Source organism: Lytechinus pictus, chromosome 14, assembly GCF_037042905.1.
Source record: "Lytechinus pictus isolate F3 Inbred chromosome 14, Lp3.0, whole genome shotgun sequence".
NCBI lineage: Eukaryota > Metazoa > Echinodermata > Echinoidea > Temnopleuroida > Toxopneustidae > Lytechinus > Lytechinus pictus.
The window spans coordinates 15,090,419-15,117,917 of record NC_087258.1 but is presented as its reverse complement, the minus strand read 5'-3'; the positions used below and the strand labels follow the sequence as shown (position 1 = coordinate 15,117,917).

The 27,499-nt window shown below is 39.0% G+C and overlaps 2 pseudogenes; both read right to left on the bottom strand.

The window, feature by feature from the left end:
* Window positions 1-2,685: 2,685 nt before the first annotated feature.
* LOC129276189 (uncharacterized) lies at window positions 2,686-4,060 on the bottom strand (annotated as a pseudogene).
* Window positions 4,061-25,546: 21,486 nt separating this feature from the next.
* On the bottom strand, window positions 25,547-26,925 carry LOC129276188 (uncharacterized; annotated as a pseudogene).
* Window positions 26,926-27,499: the final 574 nt, after the last annotated feature.

Below are 27,499 nucleotides of genomic sequence, written 5' to 3'. Positions count from 1 at the left end.
TGAACCCATATAAAGCAGTTAGGATATACTTGTTGAACATTCCATCCAAGAATAGCGAGTTTACTTAATTCTGACGGAGACGGATTCTAGAACATAGTAAATGTATTGAAAATTCCCGTTGAATCACAATGAACAGCTGAGAGGCCTTTATCGAAAATTGGGGAACAAGGACAGCAGATCGTACTAAGATTCGGAGCTGACGAAAAATTGCAAAGTATTTGTCCAGAGTCACGGACGACACTGCTGTTTTGATTCACTGATATTCGACAAAGACTGTTTTGTCATACAGGTCTTTTGACAATAGATTATCAACGTACCAGAAAGCGTCTGCATAGTGGTAGCGAAATCTACCTAATATTAAGAGTGAGATCGACCCTTACTCGACGTGACAGCTTCAAATGGCATATACAATCGCGCGAACCCCTACATGGGTGAATTCCACAAGAACAACTTTTTATGATTATATGCACTATTTATCTCCTGTCCACAATATACTATGCAATCCGACTACGATCTGTTTTTAAACAAATCGCAATTTGTATTGAAAATGTAATTGTTTTCATTGGCATTCGGAATAATGCTCGGTATACTATAGTATGAAATTATATAATACGAAAAAAAATGAATAAAAATTATGTTTTACGTCTTGTGGTCAGATCGGAGATATGCTTCGTTTATATTTGCTACGATGGATTAGTCTACGTTTGCTGGTGGCATTGTAGGTGGTAGGCGGCAACGATATTTGCGTTCATATCATGTGCAGACAGCATTGTACAGTTAGTTGGGCATCGTCGTGGGAAAACGCCATATAAATGTAGATCGTACAGATATCGTACTATTACTGCGCCGATCGTACAATAACAATGTTCTAATCGTAGGATGCCGGTGTCTATAATACCTATTCCCTGCATTGATATTTATTCATTTTCCGTGCCTTTAATCGAATGCGTATTTTGAACGGGGGTAAGTGAACGAACCTTTATTTTAATCCCTACTTTAACGCTTATATTGCGACTATGTTGATCGCGACTGTTGATCGCAATATTACTGAACATATAGTTGCCGGAAAATTACGTCGAGAGGACGCATTTACTTGTGCGACGTTCAAGTGCTAAAAAACATTTCACTCTCACTTAATATGCTCGATTGAATATTGTAGGTTTTGTAATATATATTTTTCTGTGACTTAAATTAATGATGCTCTGCTTTTGGGAGGTAATTACCATTGGTTGTCTTTATTAATAACGCCTCGGTCTACATACTGCAATATTTCAGCAACAGTATTCTGAACGGAAATTTAGGCAAGTGCTTGGTGTCCTTACTAAAATGCTCCGGAAATATCCCAACATTAAATTGTAGATTTAAACAAGAAAATTGTAAGATTGGAACTAACATGATATCAACACATAAATTCGAAAGACAAGTGGTAAAACACAGCAAATGTGTCACTACATAAACTACACAACGAAGTGTGACTAGAACTCCTTTCCCGAGAGTTCCGAACGTTTTTATCACAGTCATACCTAAAGAAAGGGACCAAATGATAAAAACTATAACGCTATTGTACCAGATTTACCTCGACGTTGGGTATTGTATAATCAACCCGTATGCCCCTCTGTGTCTTTTTCAGAATTTCGGCGCCTTATTGACGGGGCTGGCAGAAATTTTGCGAAGGCTTTTTTAAGGGAGCGACAAGGGTGCCCAAAACGTGCGCTTAAATGTTCGGAAGCTTCGCAAATTTTTCGCGAGGTCTCTTGGATTCGCCTGTCGCTAAGAAGAAGTTCCTTATTTTTAAACCTACTCTAAAACGAAAAGTGACCCCGAAAAAACAATTTAAGTAAAAACGTAGCCATCTTAAAATAATTTCGGTAATTTGGATGCCCCATTTGATTTCACGTGCGTATATCGCACGGCCGTGAAAAACAACCCCTTTTTATTGGAGTGCTTTGTACCCCAGCATCAGAATGATATCCCACTATTGAAATGGTAGGTTCCACCACCCATGACCAAGGTCAACTTCATCAAAAGGGAATACCCACGTCTTGTTCACTGTAAAAAAAAATATATTGGGTAAAATTTTAACCACCATGGAGGTAATTATGTGTCCAACCAATTTGGGGCAGTGTTTTACACCCATGCGGGAAGCATTATTGTCCAGTAAGGTTAAAAAAATAAGCAGCAATTACTTTAGAATGAGCAAAATTTTCATTACACTGGACTAATTAAAAATGCCCAAAAGAAATGCCGAATGTTGGTTGGACACATAATTACCTTCATGGAGCATTATTTTGTAATAATCAAAATCATATATTTTTTTCTCCATCCATACGAAGCGTAACGTGAAGGTTCATAAAGGTGTGAGAGGTACCCCCAGATTTTTCATAAAAATTATATTCGTTGCCCCCCCCTCCCATGGATATCGTACTCGACTGATTGGTAATGAAAATATCACAGTTTTATTAGAATGCCGTAAATCTGGGGATTGTACAGGAAAGATTAGATATGTACGATATGTATACAAATGCTATGTCGTCGAAATGACTAAGATAATTATGTGCAAAAAAATATGGGTCATGATATTGCCCATCTTCAGAAATCACTTATTCCTGGTAATAACTTTAATAAGAGTGATATATACTTGAGGACACTAAGAGACAAAATCATAGTTAAGTCTGGTTTATAACTTCATAATTGTGTATCATGAATCCAATCAGATTTAGCCTCCAAGAGCAGTGCTTTCTCATCTTTTATACTGTCCTCATCTTTAGAGGATGTCTGACCTATCTGGCCTATCCGATTGATCACTGTCTGTTTCAGAGTTCGTGGCGCGTCCTTCTCGGGGCAGTTGCGGTGGTCGTGTTGTATCAGAATCTGATGCAATGGCTATACCCGTAGTTTCATCGAGGCTTTGATCACTCTCACTCCTGGATTCCGCTAAGTATATCGGACCGAGGAAATCAAGAGTCATGTCCTCAAGAGGCATTATAACGAACGACCGCCCTTCCCAATGCCATCTGATGATGGACGGCGCAGAGGGCGGGCTAGCTGGGGGAGTATCTGGGCTCTAGTTGGTTGGTGTCTGGGTTGAGGTTGTCCTGCGTTTTACAACTTGCATCTGGTCGTGAGGTACTTGATGGAGCTGGGGAGTCACTGGAAAGGAAGAAAGAGATGGGAAGAGGTTTGGAGAGTACTGTTGATTCTCCTGTGGAGGTAGACGATACAGTGGGTTGTTGGTCCTACGAGGTACTCTTGCAGGATGTTCCAAATGTTCGTTGAAATTGAAGTAAGAGTCTTCGTAGTAAAGCGGCGGGCAGTCCACTATGTATGGGTATTCATTATACCGCTCATGCCTTGAGGTATCTTGGGAATAGAATGGCAAAGGATTCCTTCTCCCTCTCACTGATGATCCAACTATACGCCTCACAGGTCGGGCCTGAGAGTAGTATGGGTGGCTGTTGTTACGCGTTACATTGGCATGGTACAAAGAAGGTCGTGGGGGTACCTGAAGACTGTAACACCTTGGCTGTTGCGGATCCAATGATCGGGTGCTGTTGAGACGAACAAGAGGCCCCGTTTCACTCTCCATTTCAAATATTACCGGTGTAATATCTCTCGTATTATCTACGTCTTTCACTACGCCCATGTTGGGTTTTTCACGTTTCTGCTGATCTTCGTGCAAATCTCTGTACGCTAAAAGATTGCGTGAACTGTCATTTGAGGCAAAACTCCCACCTGCGTATCCAGAATCTTTCGAGTTAGTACCACTGTTCCTCCGGCCGTGCATTCGCATCAGTTTGATTCGGCGGTGCACCTCACCGTTGCTACCGGACTCTGAGCTTTCCCTGAAGACAGTATCCCTTTCCGCATTCGCACCTGACAATGATGTCCTTTCAGGCGACGATGCTCGTCTTACTTTCCTACCGCTGATAAAATGAATCGGTGGATTATCCCAGCTTGGGACATTACTGGTATCAGAGGTGAACGGGGTATCCGTCTCTATGCTCGTTCTTCGAGCATTCTTAATCATGTCAATATCCTCATCAGGGTCTTTCAAATTCATGATCGTTAGATCTTCTTGCCTCCCCTGTGTCAACATCTTCTTTAGATCATATTGCCCCCCGTGTCATCTTCTTTAGATTGTATTGCACTCCCCGGTGTCAACATGTTTAGATCGTATTGTTCCCATGTCAACATCTTCGTTAGATCGTCTTACCCCACCCCATGTTAAAATTAAAAGCCCCATAGACTCTTGGCAACTAATACCCCCAAATGACCATTGTAGGGTGCTTCGAATATATTCTTAGCTACGTTTCAAAGTTCTGCCAACTTGTTCCCCTGCATTTGCAATAAGCCATCATGGGAAACATCATCATTAAAAATATATATATGTGCATTAAAATGTTGCAAACTTATGCTGACTGACGTCGTGGGTGAAGATCACCCCCCCCCCCCTGTTGATCGTGGTACGAAATTCGATACAATATCAAATTGCAATTAATAGGAATCCTTTTTGTGTTATTATATTGGTGTAGATTTCATGTCTACTAGGTACGTTTTTGAACAACCCCCTGTGTCCCGTAACCATGGTAACAGAAAGGTTAGCGACTAATCGTACGCTTAATTTTCACAATTGATTGTGTATTGTAGTCAATGGAATCAATCGTAGAAAAGTGCTTCTACGATCATTACTAAGCTTTGTGTTACGGGCCCCTGATATGAATATCAACAATATCGATACCAGCACTTGTTTATGATTCTAACAATACCAGGGCCAGACCCCCTGACCCAAAGGTTAGCGATTAATCGCTGATTTAAATGAGTAATTCTGATTGGTTCCTAGTCAATCTACTGAGCAAAATGCACATGTATGCAACGATGGTCTTGAAAGGTGATTTCCCTTAGCTATTAATCACCAACCTTTGTTTTACGGGGCTCTGAACATACAAATGAAAAAAAAAAAGATTTGGCAAAATAAGCGAGTCCGTTTTTTGTGACGTCACATGCGAGCAACTCCCTTATTGATATGGCATGCGATAACATTTATTTAAATTTGAAAAAGTTTCAACTGTGTATTGAATATATAACATAAGACACATTTTTTCATGCATACTTCTATGAGAAAATAATTCGATATCTTTCTTTCTTTCATTCTTTCTCTCCTTCTTTTTGTTTACGATTCTTTCCCCCTCCCTTTCCCCTCACTTTTTTCTTTCTTTCTTTCTTTCTTTCTCTCTTACTTTATTTTTATCATTCTTTCTTTCCTTTTTTTCTTTATTTTTTTCTTTCTTTGTTTCTCTTTTTTCTTTATTTCTTTCTGAATTTTCTGTTCTTCGTTTTCTTCTTCAACATCTTCTTCATTTTTTTCCTTATAAAGGAGACAAGCGCCACTCCGTCCCTATGCAGCACATCTAAGGGTTCAATAGCCGTATAATCGGATTATCCCGAAAATGTATATATATATATATAAAAACACTCAATCAAAACCATTACATGTATATTACTGTTTCTGTGGCTTATTCCATAAATTTGCTAATGCCAAAAAAAAAGTATCTTCCATTGTTGGCTAAATTAAAGCTTTTCATTTTCACAAGATAATACAGTAATACATTTCTAGATGCAATTAATTATATTCTGATAAAAAATATTACATGTGTTTCCTTTAAAAATACCGCAAAGATTTCATTTTGTTTATGTTTAATGGTGCCAGTGACATGATGAATCGAAATGATAATTCAACAAAATTTCTAAGCATGTTAACATCAAATTGCAGATTTAATAAATCTAATCAAATGCCAGCATTTCATGTGTTTTGCAAAATTGGATCCGCCGCTGCTTTGTTTTGTTTGCAAAACAAAAGAAATGAATAAAAAGTACTTTCTCGGAGAGAGAAAAATTGATAAATAGACCCGAAACTGGAGATTTGCATCGCTTCAGCGTAGTAGTTATGCAAGTGAGATCCAATACCTATTGCCCGGCCATTGCTAAGTCCAAATTTCGAGATGGCAAATTCTGAATTATGTTGTGCAACAGTTGGCGTGGAGACTCGAAACCAATATCTTCGTACGTTAGTGCTGTTGATTCTGTCATTGTCTGTGAAATCAGAAGAGCCCACGTGTCCAAAGTCATGTACTTGTTCATATTCTTTTCTCCATTGCGCGAACGGAATTCTTTCCGAAGTTCCCAAAGTCAACGTGACTTTCGAAGTCAAGGCTATCAATCTATCAAGAAACAACCTTCGTGTGCTCCGGGCAGAGTCTTTCTCCAACCTGACCAGGGTAAAGAGATTGGATGTAGGCCACAATGCGATATCTACAATTGAGCGTGGAACCTTCCAGCATATGGTTGTTCTATCATCTTTGGTCCTAGAAAGCAATTTCCTGACCGACCTTGGTTTCCTTCGATCTCTCCCAGAGATATCCCTAGTTATTAGAAACAATTTAATTCAGTCACTAGCCGTCAATGATTCATCCGCAATGTATTTTACCAATCTTGAGCTCTCTTTCAATTTCATAAGAAAATATTCCGACAGTCACATGATTACCAAGTATCTCTTAGCCGATTCGTGCGGACTCCGCGTCTTTGACATGCAGGAATCCCACACAGTATATACCGTGACGACCATCCTCATGAGAGATAACTTCATAAGGTTTATACCCGATCTTAGTAGCCTCATCCTGCTTGAGTTCCTGGATCTGACGGGCAACCTCATCCAAAGAACTGTTGTCCCCCACAATCTGGAGTCAATCTCACTTGGCAATTACCCTTTTATCATGTTAGGGAAAAAACTATCTACCCTTAAAGTAGGTTATAATGGAATTCGCTCACTAGAAGACTTTAGGGTTGGTAACAAAAATTCATTACAGTATCTGAGGTTGGATGGTAATCCACTGGAGGATTTATTCCATATGCCGGTAATGTCCGATCTTATTAGTCTTGTACTATCAAATTGCAGTCTCCACGGTACATTAATGATAAACAAGACTGCCCTTCCCATTCTTTCATCACTTGATATTAGAAACAATCGTATAACGAATATATCAATTCTGGAATCGAGGAACCACGTTCTCGACTCGCTGACATCTTTAAAACTGAGCGGGAATGACATCCATGATCTTAGGTTTCTCAAGTCTTTCCCAAATATAAATCACCTTGATTTATCCCACAATGATATCGTGTCATTCAATCTTCAAAAGCTCAACCCCGATATACAACTCTTTAAACTATATCTTCGGCACAATAAGATATATGAGGTTGGTCAATACCAAAATTTCTCAACATTGGGTGGAATTTCGTTTACTAGTAACTATATTACGTACATCGGTTCAACGACATTCCTGGGATGTAGTAATCTAAGAACAGTTGAGCTCGATGGTAATAGATTACAAAAACTTCCAGCTTTATCGCAATTTTCAAATCCTTTTCGGCTCGATGTGCGAAATAATGAGATACAAGAAGTTGCTCTTGATGATATAGAACTACGATACTTAAAATCAATCGATTTATCTTGGAACAGGATTGTTAATGCAAGATTAAACGGCAGTCTGGCTCTCGATCACATATTTCTCGATGGCAACCTTTTGTCATCACCTGAAATATTGAATATATCTCAATTCCCGAATCTGATATTTTTAAAGATGAGTTTTAACTCCATTACCAATCTCGATGACCACTATTTCAGTTCAAGCAAAGTGACAACAATTCAGTTGGATGGGAATTCCTTGAAGCTTCTAGTTCTACCTTATTCTTCAAATGTTGAATTTATTTCTGCTAGACAGAATGTGATACAAAACCTGACAAGCAGTATTCCTTCTGTGAACGGCCAGATGGGAAATATTACGTATAATGTAAAGTGTTCAATCGGTCGATTGATGCTTGATTCCAATTTGATATCATACCTATATTCATTGGTATTCGAGGGTTGTGATAGGCTCTATTACCTATCCTTGTCGGATAACCCCATCAGCAAAGTTGAATCAAGATTATTTCTGAATCTCCCTCACCTTCAAACGTTGTCAATGTCCAATACTCTGGTCCGATCCTTTCCCTTTGAGCTCTTGTTTAGCAAGGATAGATTATTTACTCAGATGAATTCGTTAAACATGGACAATGTGACTTCAATCTTCAGTCAAAACAGCGCGCCAACTAATATCACTTCTACACTCTTGTGGAAAATCTCCCTTCGGAAGAACTTACTTGTTACCGTGCCATTAATAATATTGATAAAGGCAGATGAGATAGATTTGTCGTTTAATAACATCCGTCGGTTGAACCAAGATTCATTTCTGTTTGTACCGCGACTCAAGAATTTAAACCTCAGGGGGAATGCCGTGACAAGCCTAGATACACATGCCTTGCGATCCAATTTGCTGCTCCGTGAACTTAATCTTGAGGGGAATCTCCTTAACATAATCAATCCGAATGCCTTTGGAAATCTTGGCCAATTCTCTCTCCTTCTTGGAAACAACTACCTCGTCAATATCTGGCCCGGGATACTCCCAGAAGTTTCTAGGTCGATCTCGTTCGATGTCAATCCTTGGCGATGTGATTGTCAAATGCTGTCATTGTACATGTGGCATCTGCGTTCCGGCGAAGCTACTTTGACCTGTTGGACACCTGAAAGGCTTCGAGGAAGAACCCTTGTAACGCTGACAATTGAGGATCTGTGCGCTGAGAACGAGGATACAAGCGAGGAAGGGTTGGGAGGTACGATTTCAAACAGTGGAGTTGGGGAAATGAGATTGAATTATTGCTTTCGGATCATTGCATGGATTGTATTTACGTGTCTTTCACAGTAGATTCATCCAAGTTTTGTCCTTATATTGCAGGGGCAATTTTTTCCAAAACCGTGTACAAAACGTAAAAATGACCGTAGGATTGTGATTTTTTGCATGGCCAGCCACCACTTTGAAAAGCGTCCCGCGGCCCATGTATTGTGATATAATTCAATTAGGAATTACATAAAATAACCCTGAAGGAAATCACCTAACACCTAATCTAATTCCATGTTCCATTTGAATTCTTAAATTTCATAAGGAAGTATTTCAGCTATATCATGCAGTTATTATGAACTTCTTTCCTTACGATTCTTTACTTCAAAATCCCACCAACGTGACGAGCGAATCCGACTCCAGACCGACCAAAAGGTAGTACGTTACTTCCAATGGAATACAATCGGTCCATTTAGAGTCGGTTTCGTTGGCGTGATTGTAGTATCACCTAGTAATTTGTTTAACTTAGGCCGTGTTTATGCTTCCACTTTTCAGGCCAGAATCAGCGTTTCCAAACGTGATTAGTCCAAAACACGGTTGCGTCCATGCTTACTTTCACTTAAACGCTGTTTCAAAACGCCGATCGTAAACTCACAAAAAGGTGCGTTTGTAAACGTCGTTTGACCAGAATCAGGCTTTCTCGGGAAGTATAAACAGAACAACGATCGTAAACGTGTTTAAATGACGTCATTTGGTACATGCTCCCGGTGAGATGAAAATCCGCGGGCAACTACAGTCGCATTGCTCCATGGTCGCATGTTACCTCCACTGAATTACCTCTCATCTCCCTTGTTTTGCATGTGTAAACTTAGTATTACTCTTCCAATTTGTCATCACGATGAACGTTGAGGGATTAAAAAAAAAACTTAGAACATGAGTTATAATGAGGAGACATCGCCAGATGCCCCAGTAGCATAAACAAATATATATTTTATTATTTTGTATACTTAATATTTTTTTTTTTCTTACTATTATCCTCACCATGGTGGAAACTATATGGCTATATCAAGAAGGTCCATGCAATGACTAAAATATCGGAAATTGTTCGATGTTTATATAATAGTCGACGTACCTTCCCCATAACAACACTCGGAAAAAAAAAAACTTTCGAAAAAGGGCGCGCCAAATTTGACCTCGCTTTCCTGCTCAACGAAAATTACGAAGCGAAACCAGCTGGAGATCGTGATTTCGCCTCTGAAAAGTTAAGCATAAACAGCACTCCCAGAACCACGTTTACGATCGGCGTTTTGAATCGACGTTTGAAAACGCGGATTCTGTCCTCGCAATGGAACTCAATATACGTTCTGAACTGGTTTCCCTTAAACAATTTAGGAAACCAGTTTAAAAGCTCGCGTAACGCCGTTGCTGTAGCAACCTCCTCCACCTCCTGGGTCCCGTAACACAAAGGTTAGCGATTGATCGTACGCTTGATCTTCACGATTGATTGTACATTGTAGTCAATGGAATCAATCGTAGAAAAATTGTTCTACGATCATTGCTAAGTTTAGTGTTACGGGCCCCTGAACTGGTTTTCAGAACAAGCCGGTCTTCGTGCTAAGGGAACGCTCTCAGAGCGGGGAAATGTTTCGCGCGAAATTTGAAACCGCAGCGTATGCAATAGCGCTCCAAATATTAGTCCAGATTGGACCTTGGTATTTGGAAGTTCTCTTTCCGAAAGCTCATGAGTGGATTGGCGCTGATTAGAGATTGGGAGACATGTGCCCTCTATGTTAGCTATGGGAAAGAGAACTTCAAAATAAAAAGGTCCAATCTGGACTATCCAAATATGTGTGAAGATTAGTTTTCGAGGAACGGTTGAGTCCTCCCCTAGTTTAACGAGGCAAGGTGGTCTTCAAAACCACATCGCGAGGTGTTTACTTCTACTCTTTATTTTGTACATATATACCTCTACTTGTTATTTCCGCTTCGAGCGTTCCCATTGCACGTTAAACTAGTTTCGAAGATTTAAAACTGGTTTCCACTTAACCAGTGTTAGGACTGTAATGGGGACGAGATTCCTGATTAATTTATGTTTCCTTATATAGCCATAATTATTCTATCACATCTTGAGTTATGTGTATTGATCATGAACAACGGCATCAGAAATGACTGGAGAGACGAAATGGCGCGTTTCCTATCATGCTCGCCTTTCCAACCTATAACGTCTGCTCAAACCTTTCTGACATAACTGTTAATATTTGATTCACGTTTTGAAGAGAATTATAGAGAGCTAGGAATGTGTTGATCCCATAGGTGGCGGAAGCGGGGAGCGGGGGGACGTGTCCCCCCTAAACTTGTTGTTAATAACCCTTTTTTTTTTTTTTGCTTGTCAAAAAGTTTTGGTGGTCCCCCCTAATTTTTTTGGGCTTCCGCCGCCAGTGCCCATTACAGTGCATGTATATATTGCTATCAATTTGTGTTCGAGAAAATGTTATCAGACTTTTGTATAAATTGGTAATATGACTTGGCGGTCCGGCAATCAAAAATATTGAGCATGATGCACATACGTCGAGCCGCCTTCGGGTCGGCCTCAGTCTACCTTTCGACGTATGTATCTCGGGCCTCACAGACATTGTACATGTGACTCGGCCCGAGTCCAAAGTCGATAAAATTTGTCCTCGAAGCCGGCCTCTTGGCTACATCCCTGAATGTTTGCAGTGAACGTCCGTAGCGGGAAACCCTTGGGTGGGCTAGGCAATCCTTTTATAAATCGCCCTGGATCTCTTCGGTAATAGTGGGAATATGGCGGCACACGGTCTGCGTAACGCCCTCTCGCAACACCTGTCAATATTGTGTTCCATGACATTTGCTCCGGCAACAATTGCTCCGGAAAACGTGAAACAGCCATCTGATCATCGCCTACACTGTCGGCTCAACCTCCACTCCGACTTTCAAACTGTCCTGCGGTTCCAGCAGCAAAGTCCTGATTGAGGTGGAGCCCAAAGGCATGACCTTCGTCACGTTTCGTTAACGCACGCCCTGGCAGTGAATTGCAATCTCACGGATAGACTGTGGAATATCTCTTGCAGTAGCCCGGCTAAAGGATGCCCCAACTGTCGTCATAATTACTTACTGAATGTGCATTGCAATCCCTGCAGTCTGAATAGTCAATGGTTGTGCATCATTTATTTTACATTGATTAAGGACCTTTTCACATGTGAATCTTGAATCATCATTTTAATGATGGTTGCTATTGTAATCGTGACTGTGATTAGCGTTCGTGATTCAATTCATGTTCTTGTTTTGTTTCACACGTGCTAAATATTCGCCATGAGCCTTATTTTTCACTGGAATCATCATTCAAGCTACGATTTTTGTACCGTGTGAAAGGGAGGTTAGATCATTTTAGATCAATGGTCCCGTATGTCCCGTATGATACAATATATTGGCAAACGCTTTGTTAGGCAAGACCAGGGAGAAGAAAAGGCATGATGGGACCAGCTGAAAAAATGCACACAGCTACTACTACTACTACTACTACTACTACTACTACTACTACTACTACTACTACTTCTTCTACTACTACTACTACTACTACTACCACCACTACTACTACTACTACTACTACCACTACTACTACTACTAATTCTTCTACTACTACTACTACTACTACTACTACTTCCACTACTACTACTACTACTACTACTACTACTACTACTACTACTACTACTACTACTTCTACTTCTTCTACTTCTCCTACTACTGCCAAATGCGGATCCATAGTCGGAACTATATATACGGGTGAGAATTTTGTGAACATTTTGACAAGCAAAGAAAAAAAGGAATAAAGGGTATCAGTCCAAAATGAAGCTTATTTTGTCTCCCGAAATTTATTTGGGGACACGCAAGAAAAAAAAAGAGAAAGAGAGAGGTTACCGCTCATTTTACAGAGTGCGCGATAAAGGTATATTACGTGTTGCAGCCTTCCCCTGGATCCGTGCCTGACTACAACAACAACAACAACAACAACAACTACTACTACTACTACTACTACTACTACTACTACTACTACTACTACTACTACTACTACTACTACTACTTCTTCTTCTACTTCTAGTACAACAACTACTACTACTACTACTTCTACCAATACTACTACCACTACTACTACCACTACTACTACTTCTACTGATACTACTACTTCTACTACTACTACTACTACTACTACTACTACTACTACTACTACTACTACTACTACTACTACTACCACTACTACTACTACCACTACTACTACTATTACTACTACTACTAATAATAATAACAACAACTATCTTTTCTACTTCTGCTTCTACTTCGTTTGCTACTAGGCTTTGGGCGTTGTGGCTTGCGCCTGTAATCCAAGCTACGTGGGGAAGTTACAAATTGATGCAGAGGTTCGACCCCTGGTCACGTCTTTCGGATGGTGACGTTAAAGGTCGGTCCCAGACGTAAATAATCATATCTGATTGATACACGTCTGACAAAACTCAAATATACATCGTTTTCTACTCCTACTTCTACATTTACGTCTACTTCTTCTTTACCTCTATCTCTACTTCTAGTTATTCTATATATTGCTACTGCTTTTTCTACGGTACCTCTAGTTCTACAACTACCACCGCCGACATAGCGTCAATCATCTGCTGTAGATAGGCATAATCGAAATATGAGATGACGATATATCCAAGTTATTATGAATGTGATAATTGATTTCACAAAGAGCACAACCCCCAAACCATTTATTTCTATCATTTAATTTTAATATTTTAATTTTCTAATTTTTATTACGTCCGTTATCTATACAAGTGAATGAGTCCTCAAAATTTCTTAAATTGTTTATTACATAATCTTACTCTTAAATGACAGAAGATCCACGCCATAAAAGCAGCGCTTCTTAACGCAACCCCTCATTTTCATACAAGCTTTTAATACCTTTAAAAAAATAATTTATCTGTACTTGATTTGTGATTATATGTAATCTATATTTGCATATGCATTTCATGTATATGATGGGAAATAAACATTATACTTAAACTTGGACTTGAATAATATAGACTCTTGTATTCTCCTACAAATTACCGCAACTTGATTGCTAAATTTATTTGTTGAATTCTGTTTTTCATTAATCATAGTTTGGCATCGTATTTTGAGGCACAGTCCCACATGGGAGTGATGGTTTGTAATAGTACGTATAACATTAGATGAACATGATGAAAGTCGTTTTGACTCGTGGCATGTACTTTAATGCCCACTTTGACCTTCATTATAATTTCAGATGGTTGTTTTAAGGTACATAAGATTAAGTTTGCGATTTGTGTAATGTAAAGCCTTTCCAATTTGGACATCCGGTTTGAATGTATACATAAACAACAGAGCGTTTAGAAACTCCCTTATCAACCGTCTTAATATTTGTATTAATATTATTAACGTTGGATGATTGGAATTATATTGTACAATACGAAATATCGCCAATCTTTCTATACTTCTCAATCACAATGGCGCTCTTTTTCTTACAACACTGATAGATATAAATAAAAATTATGATTAATGTAATTTTCATGTCTTTACAATTGACCAAGCTTATTTCAACATATATTTCCGTTTAGATCATGTGCATGGTATATGCTTTGTAAATTATGATATAAAATGTTGATTTATAGTTTTAGTTGAAACAAATAATAAAATATATACCCATTCGAATCACCATCACTTCTGTAGATGAATAAAGGCACTTTGTAAACACTAAATCCTTATTTTGTCTCCCTTATTTCTACTTTCCAGTTCTTTTTTTTCCTTCGTTTTTAAAGCGTAGAAAATCGAGATAGTTTATATGAAATTATAATCTACAAATAGCAATCTATGGCATTTTTTCGGTATGCAGACTACAGGATTCTATAACTGGAGCATTTCGCCACCGCGCCCTCATTAAAACTTAATGTTATGGTGTATTACTTATGCAAGAAAACTTCTTGATAAAGCAAGCCACCCCCAAAAAAATACTTTCCATAGTGAAAAGCAGCATATTAGAGCAAAGTGCGGATTAAATGCAACCACATTCAGAATACTGACTTTATTTAGCACACATTTGTTTGGTATACACCTTCGCATTTATAGGGGAGAAGTAACCAGACAATTACCCGGGGATAACGGAAAAATTGTTATCCATGAATGTTGTCAATGAACTCATCTGGATCAGCCCCTTCAGGTAGTGAAGGGGGGGGGGTACTATTATTATTATTATTTTTAAACCAAAGTGCCTTTTAACTGCGTAGACTATTACAAACTATTCATCAAGTCATTAAATCCTTCCACTCAACATTTGGATCAAATAATTAATGGCGGAGAATTTTACAATTCTCCAACAATTTATTGTTCTTCGTTTTAACTTGGTCGTCGAGGTTTTGGTAACTGAGTTCATTAATGATACATCACATGATGGATATTTTGTTTTTCTTTCAAATTAATATGGCACCATCACCAATGACATTGGACGCCATCTATCGTTGATAAGAACGCAATCTTATTATCACTGTATTCCGATGTAACTCATCTAGTCACTCGCCCTTTCATTATTTGTTCATCATCCCTGCTTGCCTAAATATTCCCGATTTTCTTACGATCTTACTCTTATTTTGGAGTTTCGTCTTCAAATACCTTTTTGTATGTTTCTTGTAGGCATACCCTTTACCCTCAGTCCCGAGGTAGTACCTTCCCTCTCTTGGTGATCTGCAGAGATGGCGTACCCCTGACATCTTCGTTTAAGGGCTCACATGAGTATTACAGACCCCCATTCACTCACGTGTTAAATCATAGCTCATCAATAAATCATCAAAATCAATCCTTCGATAGATTTTGCTTTAATTCACTGACATTAGTCACAATTAACAGTACATTAAGACTTGATATGTCAATCGGGTACTTGTCCAGCTCAATCAAAAGTTAATTGGCCTGAAAAAGGACTAACCATAATTTCGGCCAGTTTATTGCCAGAAAAACCCGAACTGCATTGTGGGTAATAATAATTAAAATGAAATACAAAAATGCAGTCTAGCCTCCCCAAAGGCCTTAATTATGAAAGAGTATGAACATGACATTGTTTCTATCATTTATATTTTGATATACAAACATTTTGTCTATTTTTAATGAATTATTTTAATCAATAAAGTCATGTGATCTTTACTTACGCCTATCCGGCATGCTTTGCTCGCGTTTAAATTACTCTCATGTGCCCTTAAGGGTATTCCTATAGCATCTGAGGGAGGGCGCTATTGGATCATGAGGTCACGTGCGTAAGGCCTATAAGATGATGATCGCCCTCCCCAGTTACGCCACAGTCATACTAACAAAACAAAATATTGAACTCGACAGGACAGCGTTTTGCTGGTAAACGCCAAGCTGGTATGTAGCCAATTACCTATGAAACATTTTACGTCTAGGTTAATCAGTCATAGTGGCTGACCTTATAGACGACAGATATTACTCTCGGGCCTTTTTATTAAAGTGGAGATAATGGTAGAGAGAGGATTCGAACTCACAACCTTGCGATTATATGTCCAATGCTCTAACCACTGGACAAACGACCCACATTTTTTTAGACTTACAATCCTATGGTAACTTTGCCATTATTTCAACGACCATGAAACTTGATTTTGATTGGCTACCGAGCCATGTTACCATGGTAGTTACCATACTGGGAAAGTTACAATATTATTTTATATTTGTGAAATGGGACCCTGCAGTTGGTTTCGCCGGTGGAGCCGCAGCATACAACACACTGTTTAAAGAAGGTTGTTATCAATTTAATCTATGTTTTATTTTTTATTTTTTTACATTTTGATCAAAACATTTACTTAAAAACGTTAAATTTGATGATTGTTTCTGTTATAATCTTAAAAAATAACAAAAATTTCCAAAGTTCGTTATAAATATAATTTCTTTATTAGGACGGTAATCGATCATTATCTTCATCAACATCATCATTATTATCATCATCATCATCATCATCATCATCGTCGTCGTCGTCATTATCATCATCATCATCATCATCATCATCATAATCATCATCATCATTGTCATCCTCTTCATTTTCATCATCATTATCATCATTATCATCATCATCATCATCATAATCATCATAAACATCATCATCACCACCACCACCACCACCATCATCATAATCATCATCATCATCAACATTGTCATTCTCTTCATTTTCATCATCATCATTTTCATCATCATCATCATCATAATCATCATAAACGTCATCATCACCACCACCACCATCTTCATTATCATCATCATAATCATCATCATCATCATTGTCATCCTCTTCATTTTCATCATCATCATTATCATCATCATCATCATCATAATCATCATCATGAACATCATCATCACCACCACCACCACCATCATCATAATCATCATGATCATCATCACCATTGTCATCCTCTTCATTTTCATCATCATTATCATCATCATAATCATCATCATAATCATCATAAACATCATCATCACCACCACCACCACCACCATCATCATCATCACCATCATCATCAGCAGCAACAGCATCGTCATCATCATTAACATCATCATCATCATCATCATCATCATCAACATTATCATTATAGGAATAAGGAGAAAAAAAAGAAAAGAAAAAAAAAGATTAAAAAAAGAGCAAGAACATAAAGAACAAAGGAATAAGAACACGAAGAAGAGGAAGACATAGAAGAAGGAAGAGATGTGTAGAAGAAGAGGAAGAAAATAGAGAAGGAAGAGTTGGTTATGATACTAATTCTTATTCAAAGTACGTCCACACCCATTTATTCGCTTATTTTGCAATGTTATCATCGCAATCATCATCGTCATCCTCACCACCACCATCATTGTTACCATCATAATCATCATCATCATGTTAAATATGGAGAAAAGAAGAGGGAATATTAAAAAAGGACAACAAGTGAAAGAACAAGAAGAATAAAAACAATAACAAGAGGAAGAAGCACGAGCAGAAGAAAGAAAGGACAGAGGATGACGAGATGAATAGAAAGAAGGATGAGCCGGTCATGATAAAGAATACGAAAAGGTCCAAGTTCAGAGTACGGTCACCCCCAAAATATGGAAATTGGGGGGGGGGGGAGGAGGGTAGTTTTTTATTTTAAGACTGTTTGAAGTTATTTTCAAACAGCCATGTTGGATGAGCGCACACCATGTCCTTGCATGTTGGATGCTAGCTCTCCTACAGCGACAGTTCTTTTTACTACTTCTAAGCTGAAATTTGTGTTTTTATTGTTAGCAGTAGTTTATTTAGTCATTCAGGAGCCTACTAGGAAAGAAATGGCTCTGGAGATATTTTTCTTGATATGATTATTAAAGCTAAAAGTTTTTGAAGTCTTGCTGCTTTTTTGGCACTGTAGCCATTACACACTCTACTGTACTGTAAGTAGCCTTAACCTTGTATTGTTATTGCCTGTCTGAGCTTGAATGTAAGTACTATTATGTAATGCAATGGCTTTTATTCATGTCTGGCTTATCGTATCATTGTATGTGAGTGGTGACTTATTGTGCGAACATTCATTCACTATTGTTGGTTGTCCTGTCAGTGATACTGTACATGTGTATCAAACCTATAGCAGGATTTGCTTTCTAAAAAGAAGAATTCCATATAATGTTAACTCGCATGCAAGTTTCCAGCTTGAACTCTTGCATGCTGGTGATGTACTGTAGTAACCTTGCCCGCCATAGTGGAGACGAGGGTTTACCTTGAACAGTCCTTCTAAGGATCCGCGTCTGGTAATCTCCTCGAAGTATCGAAGCTGCTGATGATGACCGATCTGCGGGCGATGGCTACCACTAGATATGTCCTTTGACTCGACGTGCTCATTACTGACTGTACTCTTACTGACTGATGACTGACTGGAACAAACAACTGACTGGAAAACTCTGGAAAACTCTGGAAAACTCGAATCACTCGGAGATCGGGGCTTTTATACTTATCGCGTGGTCGCACGCATGGTCCGTCGCGGCACTATTGAGGTCACGACCTAACGTACCATGCGTGCGCCCACGATCCAGCCACGATCTCCATAGTACACCCAAATCCTGGGCCAGATAAGTTAAATAAGTCTGATGGAAATAATCATATACCTATGATAAATGCTTGTCCTCATCAATTATCCACACAGCACATATTTAAGTATAGTATAGCTGAGCTAAAGCAATGGAAGGACAGTATTACTCAGTTACCTCATAATGTAAATCAGACTATAAATTCTTATGGACTTCGACGTTGTCAGAAGAAAACTCGGAGGGGTTGTCGGGGAGGTAAGCGTCGAAATTGTCGCCGGGTCAGATCTAATGGTATGGCCAGTGTTCCGCAGTCACAATATACATCTTTCTGTATGATCAATATGAGGTCAATTCGGAACAAAACTTCTGAATTCGTTGACTTTGTTATTGATCATGATCTAGACATTGTTGGTATCTGTGAGACGTGGCTGCATCCAGATGATGATGCTGTGATTGCAGCCCTAAATCCAGGTGGATACTGTTTCCATCATGTTCCAAGACCTGACAAAAGAGGTGGTGGAGTGGGGCTTTTATATAAGGGTAACATTGACATCAAACTTATTCCTTCCTCACTCAATATAAGCTCATTTGAACTCACTGAATTCATTGCAGTACAGAATTATGTTTCTTTGAGCCTTTGTGTTGTCTACAGACCTCCGACTGCATCATCTTCCCTCAATCTGTTTATAGATGACTTTACATGTCTGCTAGACTATCTTCTTTTTAAGAAGCCATGTATATTAATTGTAGGAGATTTCAATATTCACGTAAACAAATCAACACCAAACACAATACATTTCCTTGAAACTCTTGATGCTTATGACCTGACTCAACATATTCAGGTCCCAACACATATTCATGGTAATACTTTAGACTTGCTTATTACCCGCCGGTCAGATGGAGATATAGTAACTGACATCCATGTTGTAGATGGTCTTTCGGATCATCTTGCCATCATTTGTAAGTTGCTCCTAACTAAACCTGCTGCTGAAAAGAGTGTGATTCATACACGTAATCTTAAAGCTATAAATCCTGAGTTGTTTATGGCAAGACTAACTGAACTGTCTTTATTTGAAAACTGCTCAAGCAAAGATGCTTCAGAATCTGTTGATAATTACAATTCTCTTCTTAACAGCGTTTTAGATGAGTTTGCACCTGTGAAAACAGGACTTGTCACAGTTCGTCCCAATACTCAATGGTACTGTCAAGAAATTTCTGGGGCAAAAATCCTTCGTAGAAAATTAGAGCGCAAATGGCTCAAATCAGGTTTAGAGTCTGATCGTGAGAAATATCGTAATCAGCGGCAGGAAGTGCAGTCATGCGTTCGAGCTGCTAAATTATCATATAACTCCCTTCTTATAGAAAACTGCACAGATACGAGACAGCTTTTCAAAGTTGCTAATGTTCTTCTAAATAGAAAAAAGCCTACTCCTCTTCCTTCCTCGATAAATCTTGTGGTTCGTTTTAGCAACTTTTTCAAAGAAAAAATACAAGATGTTATAACAACTCTCCCTAACATTGGAGGGTTTGATATACCTCGAACCACAGATAGTACGTTGGATACACTCTCCCCAACTTATTTCGATGAGATAAGGTCCATCATAATGAGCTCATCTTCTAAATCTAGTGACCTTGATCCAATACCAACATCACTTCTTTAAAAATGTCTCCCCACTATCGTACCATCCATTGTGAACATAATAAACACAAGTCTTGTTTCTGGAATAGTGCCAGACTCTATGAAGATTGCCTCAGTTCGTCCCACTCTGAAGAAATCTAACCTTAACAGTGACATTCTACAGAACTATAGACCCATCTCAAATTTGTCATATTTGTCTAAATTGGCAGAACGAGTAGCTTTTTCACGTCTTCGTACTTATCTCATTCAAAACAATCTGATCGATAATCTTCAATCTGCATACCGTCCATATCACAGTGTTGAAACTCTCTTAACCAACCTTGTAGATAATGTCCTTTGTGAAATGGACAAAGGCAACATAACACTTCTGGTGTTACTTGACATGTCCAGTGCCTTTGACACTATTGATCACTCGATACTTGTGAAGAGACTTTACTCTCTCGGGGTATCAGGCACTGCATTACAGTGGTTTACATCGTACATAGAAAATAGAACCCAGTATGTCTCTGTAAATAACTCTAAATCTGACAAGTGTCCCCTCTCTTACGGTGTACCACAAGGCTCTGTTGGTGGTCCACTATTGTTTTCCATTTATCTACAACCAATCAATATTATAATTAAGAAGTATAATATTAACTACCATTGCTACGCTGATGACATTCAGCTTTTTGTTTCTGTTCCTCCTAAATTAGAAGTGATAGCCGAAGCATTGAAAAATATTGAAGAATGTATTCAAGATATGAAGCTATGGATGAATTCCAACAGTCTGAAGATCAATGAAAATAAAACCGAATTCATAATTTTGGGCTCCAAGAACTCCTTAATGAAAGCAAATCACAATCAGTTGGTTCTGCATGTAGGTGATAAAGTCATTCTCCCTGTCTCAAATGTGCGGAACCTTGGTGTTATATTTGATAGCAACATGACCTTTGATCAGCAGGTGTCTAGTATTTCCAAGTCAGTGAGATACCAATTGCGTAACTTGGGATTTATACGTAGGTTCTTGACTGACAAAGCATGTGAACAATTACTGCATGCATTAATTTCATCTCGTTTAGATTTTTGTAATTCTGTTCTCTTCGGACTGCCCAAACACCAGCTAAACAAATTTCAGTCTCTTCAAAATTCCAGTGCGAGACTTCTTACCTACACACCTAGAATGTCTTCAATCACACCAATTTTACGTTCTCTTCACTGGTTGCCTGTCAACAAAAGAGTTCATTTTAAGCTCATGTTACTTGTTCCTCTAGCCATTCATGGGATGTCGCCACAATATATTAAAGATACGCTACATCCCTACAATCCAACTCGTACTTTAAGATCTAGAAGTGACAATTTGCTTCTGATTCCTCGTACCCGACATTCTTGGGGGGATAGGTCCTTCTCACATGCTGCGGCCAAGTTGTGGAATCAACTTCCTCAGTCACTTCGCTCCATTAAAGTACATGAAACATTTAAAGTACACCTTAAGACCTATATGTTCAACATTTAATACCTTCACAACTAAATCTATATACACTGTATAATTATGTACTATTTTAAAGAAATAATATTTGTTTTGTTTGCATTTAATGTACACTCTGTGTCATCACACGCTGGTCTGACTAGCTTCCTATGGGGGCTGGTGCCCTTATTTGCTAGAGCTCCTGTGAGTACTGAGCTTACCGGGCTTGCCCCTTAAATTGTCGGTGAACGGGGCAGCAAGCACAAGGGCACCAGGCCCCACCAGGATGTAGCTGGGAATTTCCAGGATAATACTTGTAGTGACTCAAGATTTCTATTTATAGTAGCTGTTTGTAATGTACGTGTATATAATAGTTGCTATCTAAAGGAACTGTTGCTGGCCTAGCGCCATGAGCGTCTCTGGACGGTGTGCGCGCTATATAAAATATCACTATTATTATTATTAACAAAATACTCTCCTTTTCCCCAATTTTCATATTTTGGGTGTGACCGTAGTCTAAACTTGGACCTTTCACGAAGTAGACTAGTGTTGTTTTAACACCGTAGTTTTTACACCAGAAAATAGTGGGGTGGAAATTGCACAAGTTGGCGTTCTGAGAGGACCACTCCAAGCATTTACACCAGTGTTAATTTTGTGGTGTTAGCTCGTCCCCATGGTGTTATTACATATTTTGTGTGTTACTTTAACACTATTGGTGTTATTTCAGACTCTATGGTGTATGATGAACACATGAAGGTCTGGCCCTCTTATAAAATATAATTCTGTTATTTATAACACCTTCATTGTTATAAGGATTACGAGTTACACGATGGTCTGTATTTGCCACTTTTATTGATGATAATTACCCTTAATATGTCGATGTATTAAAAAAAGAAAGAGTAATATAGTGTACATTAAGTGTAACAATAATATACATGAACCCATATAAAGCAGTTAGGATATATTTGTTGAACATTCCATCCAAGAATAGCGAGTTTACTTAATTCTGACGGAGACGGATTCTAGAACATAGTAAATGTATTGAAAATTCCCGTTGAATCACAATGAACAGCTGAGAGGCCTTTATCGAAAATTGGGGAACAAGGACAGCAGATCGTCCTAAGATTCGGAGCTGACGAAAAATTGCAAAGTATTTGTCCAGAGTCACGGACGACACTGCTGTTTTGATTCACTGATTTTCGACAAAGACTGTTTTGTCATACAGGTCTTTTGACAATAGATTATCAACGTTCCAGAAAGCGTCTGCATAGTGGTAGCGAAATCTACCTAATATTAAGAGTGAGATCGACCCTTACTCGACGTGACAGCTTCAATGCAACAAAAAATTCAAAATATTTACTATGAATGGCAGATACAATCGCGCGAACCCCTACATGGGTGAATTTCACAAGAACAACGTTTATGATTTATGTGCACTATTTATCTTCTGTCCACAATATACTATGCAATCCAACTACGATCTGTTTTTAAACAAATCGCAATTTGTATTGAAAGTATAATTGTCTTCATTGGCATTTGGAATAATGCTCGAAATACTATAGTATGATATTATATATTTTGAAAAAAAAAATGAATAAAAATTATGTTTTGTGGTCAGATCAGAGAAATGCTTCGTTTATATTTGCTACGATGGATTAGTCTACGTTTGTTGGTGGCATCGTAGGTGGTACGGGCTACGATATTTGCGTTCATATCATGTGCAGACAGCATTGTACAGTTAGTTGGGCATCGTCGTGGGACAACGCCATACAAATGGAGATCGTACAGATATCGTACTATTACTTCGCCGATCGTACAATAACAATGTTCTAATCGTAGGATGCCGGTGTATATTATACCAATTCCCTGCATTGATATTTATTCATTTTCGGTGCCTTTAATCGAATGCGTATTTTGAACGGGGGTAAGTGAACGAACCTTTATTTTAATCCCTACTTTAACGCTTATATTGCGACTATGTTGATCGCGACTGTTGATCGCAATATTACTGAACATATAGTTGCCGGAAAATTACGTCGAGAGGACGCATTTACTTGTGCGACGTTCAAGTGCTAAAAAACATTTCACTCTCACTTAATATGCTCGATTGAATATTGTAGGTTTTGTAATATATATTTTTCTGTGACTTAAATTAATGATGCTCTGCTTTTGGGAGGTAATTACCATTGGTTGTCTTTATTAATAACGCCTCGGTCTAAATACTGCAATATTTCAGCAGCAGTATTCTGAACGGAAATTTAGGCAAGTGCTTGGTGTCCTTACTAAAATGCTCCGGAAATATCCCAACATTAAATTGTAGATTTAAACAAGAAAATTGTAAGATTGGAACTAACATGATATCAACACATAAATTCGAAAGACAAGTGGTAAAACACAGCAAATGTGTCACTACATAAACTACACAACGAAGTGTGACTAGAACTCCTTTCCCGAGAGTTCCGAACGTTTTTATCACAGTCATACCTAAAGAAAGGGACCAAATGATAAAAACTATAACGCTATTGTACCAGATTTACATCGACGTTGGGTATTGTATAATCAACCCGTATGCCCCTCTGTGTCTTTTTCAGAATTTCGGCGCCTTATTGACGGGGCTGGCAGAAATTTTGCGAAGGCTTTTTTAAGGGAGCGACAAGGGTGCCCAAAACGTGCGCTTAAATGTTCGGAAGCTTCGCAAATTTTTCGCGAGGTCTCTTGGATTCGCCTGTCGCTAAGAAGAAGTTTCTTATTGTTAAACCTACTCTAAAACGAAAAGTGACCCCGAAAAAACAATTTAAGTAAAAACGTAGCCATCTTAAAATAATTTCGGTAATTTGGATGCCCCATTTGATTTCACGTGCGTATATCGCACGGCCGTGAAAAACAACCCCTTTTTATTGGAGTGCTTTGTACCCCAGCATCAGAATGATATCCGACTATTGAAATGGTAGGTTCCACCACCCATGACCAAGGTCAACTTCATCAAAAGGGAATACCCACGTCTTGTTCACTGTAAAAAAAAATATATTGGGTAAAATTTTAACCACCATGGAGGTAATTATGTGTCCAACCAATTTGGGGCAGTGTTTTACACCCATGCGGGAAGCATTATTGTCCAGTAAGGTTAAAAAAATAAGCAGCAATTACTTTAGAATGAGCAAAATTTTCATTACACTGGACTAATTAAAAATGCCCAAAAGAAATGCCGAATGTTGGTTGGACACATAATTACCTTCATGGAGCATTATTTTGTAATAATCAAAATCATATATCTTTTTCTCCATCCATACGAAGCGTAACGTGGAGGTTCATAAAGGTGTGAGAGGTACCCCCAGATTTTTCATAAAAATTATCTTCGTTGCCCCCCCCCCTCCCATGGATATCGTACTCGACTGATTGGTAATGAAAATATCACAGTTTTATTAGAATGCCGTAAATCTGGGGATTGTACAGGAAAGATTAGATATGTACGATATGTATACAAATGCTATGTCGTCGAAATGACTAAGATAATTATGTGCAAAAAAATATGGGCCATGATATTGCCCATCTTCAGAAATTACTTATTCCTGGTAATAACTTTAATAAGAGTGATATATACTTGAGGACACTAAGAGACAAAATCATAGTTAAGTCTGGTTTATAACTTCATAATTGTGTATCATGAATCCAATCAGATTTAGCCTCCAAGAGCAGTGCTTTCTCATCTTTTATACTGTCCTCATCTTTAGAGGATGTCTGACCTATCTGGCCTATCCGATTGATCACTGTCTGTTTCAGAGTTCGTGGCGCGTCCTTCTCGGGGCAGTTGCGGTGGTCGTGTTGTATCAGAGTCTGATGCAATGGCTATACCCGTAGTTTCATCGAGGCTTTGATCACTCTCACTCCTGGATTCCGCTAAGTATATCGGACCGAGGAAATCAAGAGTCATGTCCTCAAGAGGCATTATAACGAACGACCGCCCTTCCCAATGCCATCTGATGATGGACGGCGCAGAGGGCGGGCTAGCTGGGGGAGTATCTGGGCTCTAGTTGGTTGGTGTCTGGGTTGAGGTTGTCCTGCGTTTTACAAATTGCATCTGGTCGTGAGGTACTTGATGGAGCTGGGGAGTCACTGGAAAGGAAGAAAGAGATGGGAAGAGGTTTGGAGAGTACTGTTGATTCTCCTGTGGAGGTAGACGATACAGTGGGTTGTTGGTCCTACGAGGTACTCTTGCAGGATGTTCCAAATGTTCGTTGAAATTGAAGTAAGAGTCTTCGTAGTAAAGCGGCGGGCAGTCCACTATGTATGGGTATTCATTATACCGCTCATGCCTTGAGGTATCTTGGGAATAGAATGGCAAAGGATTCCTTCTCCCTCTCACTGATGATCCAACTATACGCCTCACAGGTCGAGCCTGAGAGTAGTATGGGTGGCTGTTGTTACGCGTTACATTGGCATGGTACAAAGAAGGTCGTGGGGGTACCTGAAGACTGTAACGCCTTGGCTGTTGCGGATCCAATGGTCGGGTGCTGTTGAGACGAACAAGAGGCGCCGTTTCACTCTCCATTTCAAATATTACCGGTGTAATATCTCTCGTATTATCTACGTCTTTCACTACGCCCAGGTTGGGTTTTTCACGTTTCTGCTGATCTTCGCGCAAATCTCTGTACACTAAAAGATTGCGTGAACTGTCATTTGAGGCAAAACTCCCACCTGCGTATCCAGAATCTTTCGAGTTATTACCACTGTTCCTCCGGCCGTGCATTCGCATCAGTTTGATTCGGCGGTGCACCTCACCGTTGCTTCCGGACTCTGAGCTTTCCCTGAAGACAGTATCCCTTTCCGCATTCGCACCTGACAATGATGTCCTTTCAGGCGACGATGCTCGTCTTACTTTCCTACCGCTGATAAAATGAAGCGGTTGATTATTCCAACTTGGGACATTACTGGTATCAGAGGTGAACGGGGTATCCGTCTCTATGCTGCCTCGTTCTTCGAGCATTTTTAATCATGTCAATATCCTCATCAGGGTCTTTCAAATTCATGATCGTTAGATCTTCTTGCCTCCCCTGTGTCAACATCTTCTTTAGATCATATTGCCCCCGTGTCATCTTCTTTAGATTGTATTGCACTCCCCGGTGTCAACATGTTTAGATCGTATTGTTCCCATGTCAACATCTTCGTTAGATCGTCTTACCCCACCCCATGTTAAAATTAAAAGCCCCATAGACTCTTAGCAACTAATACCCCCAAATGACCATTGTAGGGTGCTTCGAATATATTCTTAGCCACGTTTCAAAGTTCTGCCAACTTGTTCCCCTGCATTTGCAATAAGCCATCATGGGAAACATCATCATTAAATATATATATATGTGCATTAAAATGTTGCAAACTTATGCTGACTCACGTCGTGGGTGAAGATCACACCCCCCCCCCTTGTTGATCGTGGTACGAAATTCGATACAATATCAAATTGCAATTAATAGGAATCCTTTTTGTGTTATTATATTGGTGTAGATTTCATGTCTACTAGGTACGTTTTTGAACCACCCCCTGGGTCCCGTAACAGAAAGGTTAGCGACTAATCGTACGCTTAATTTTCACAATTGATTGTGTATT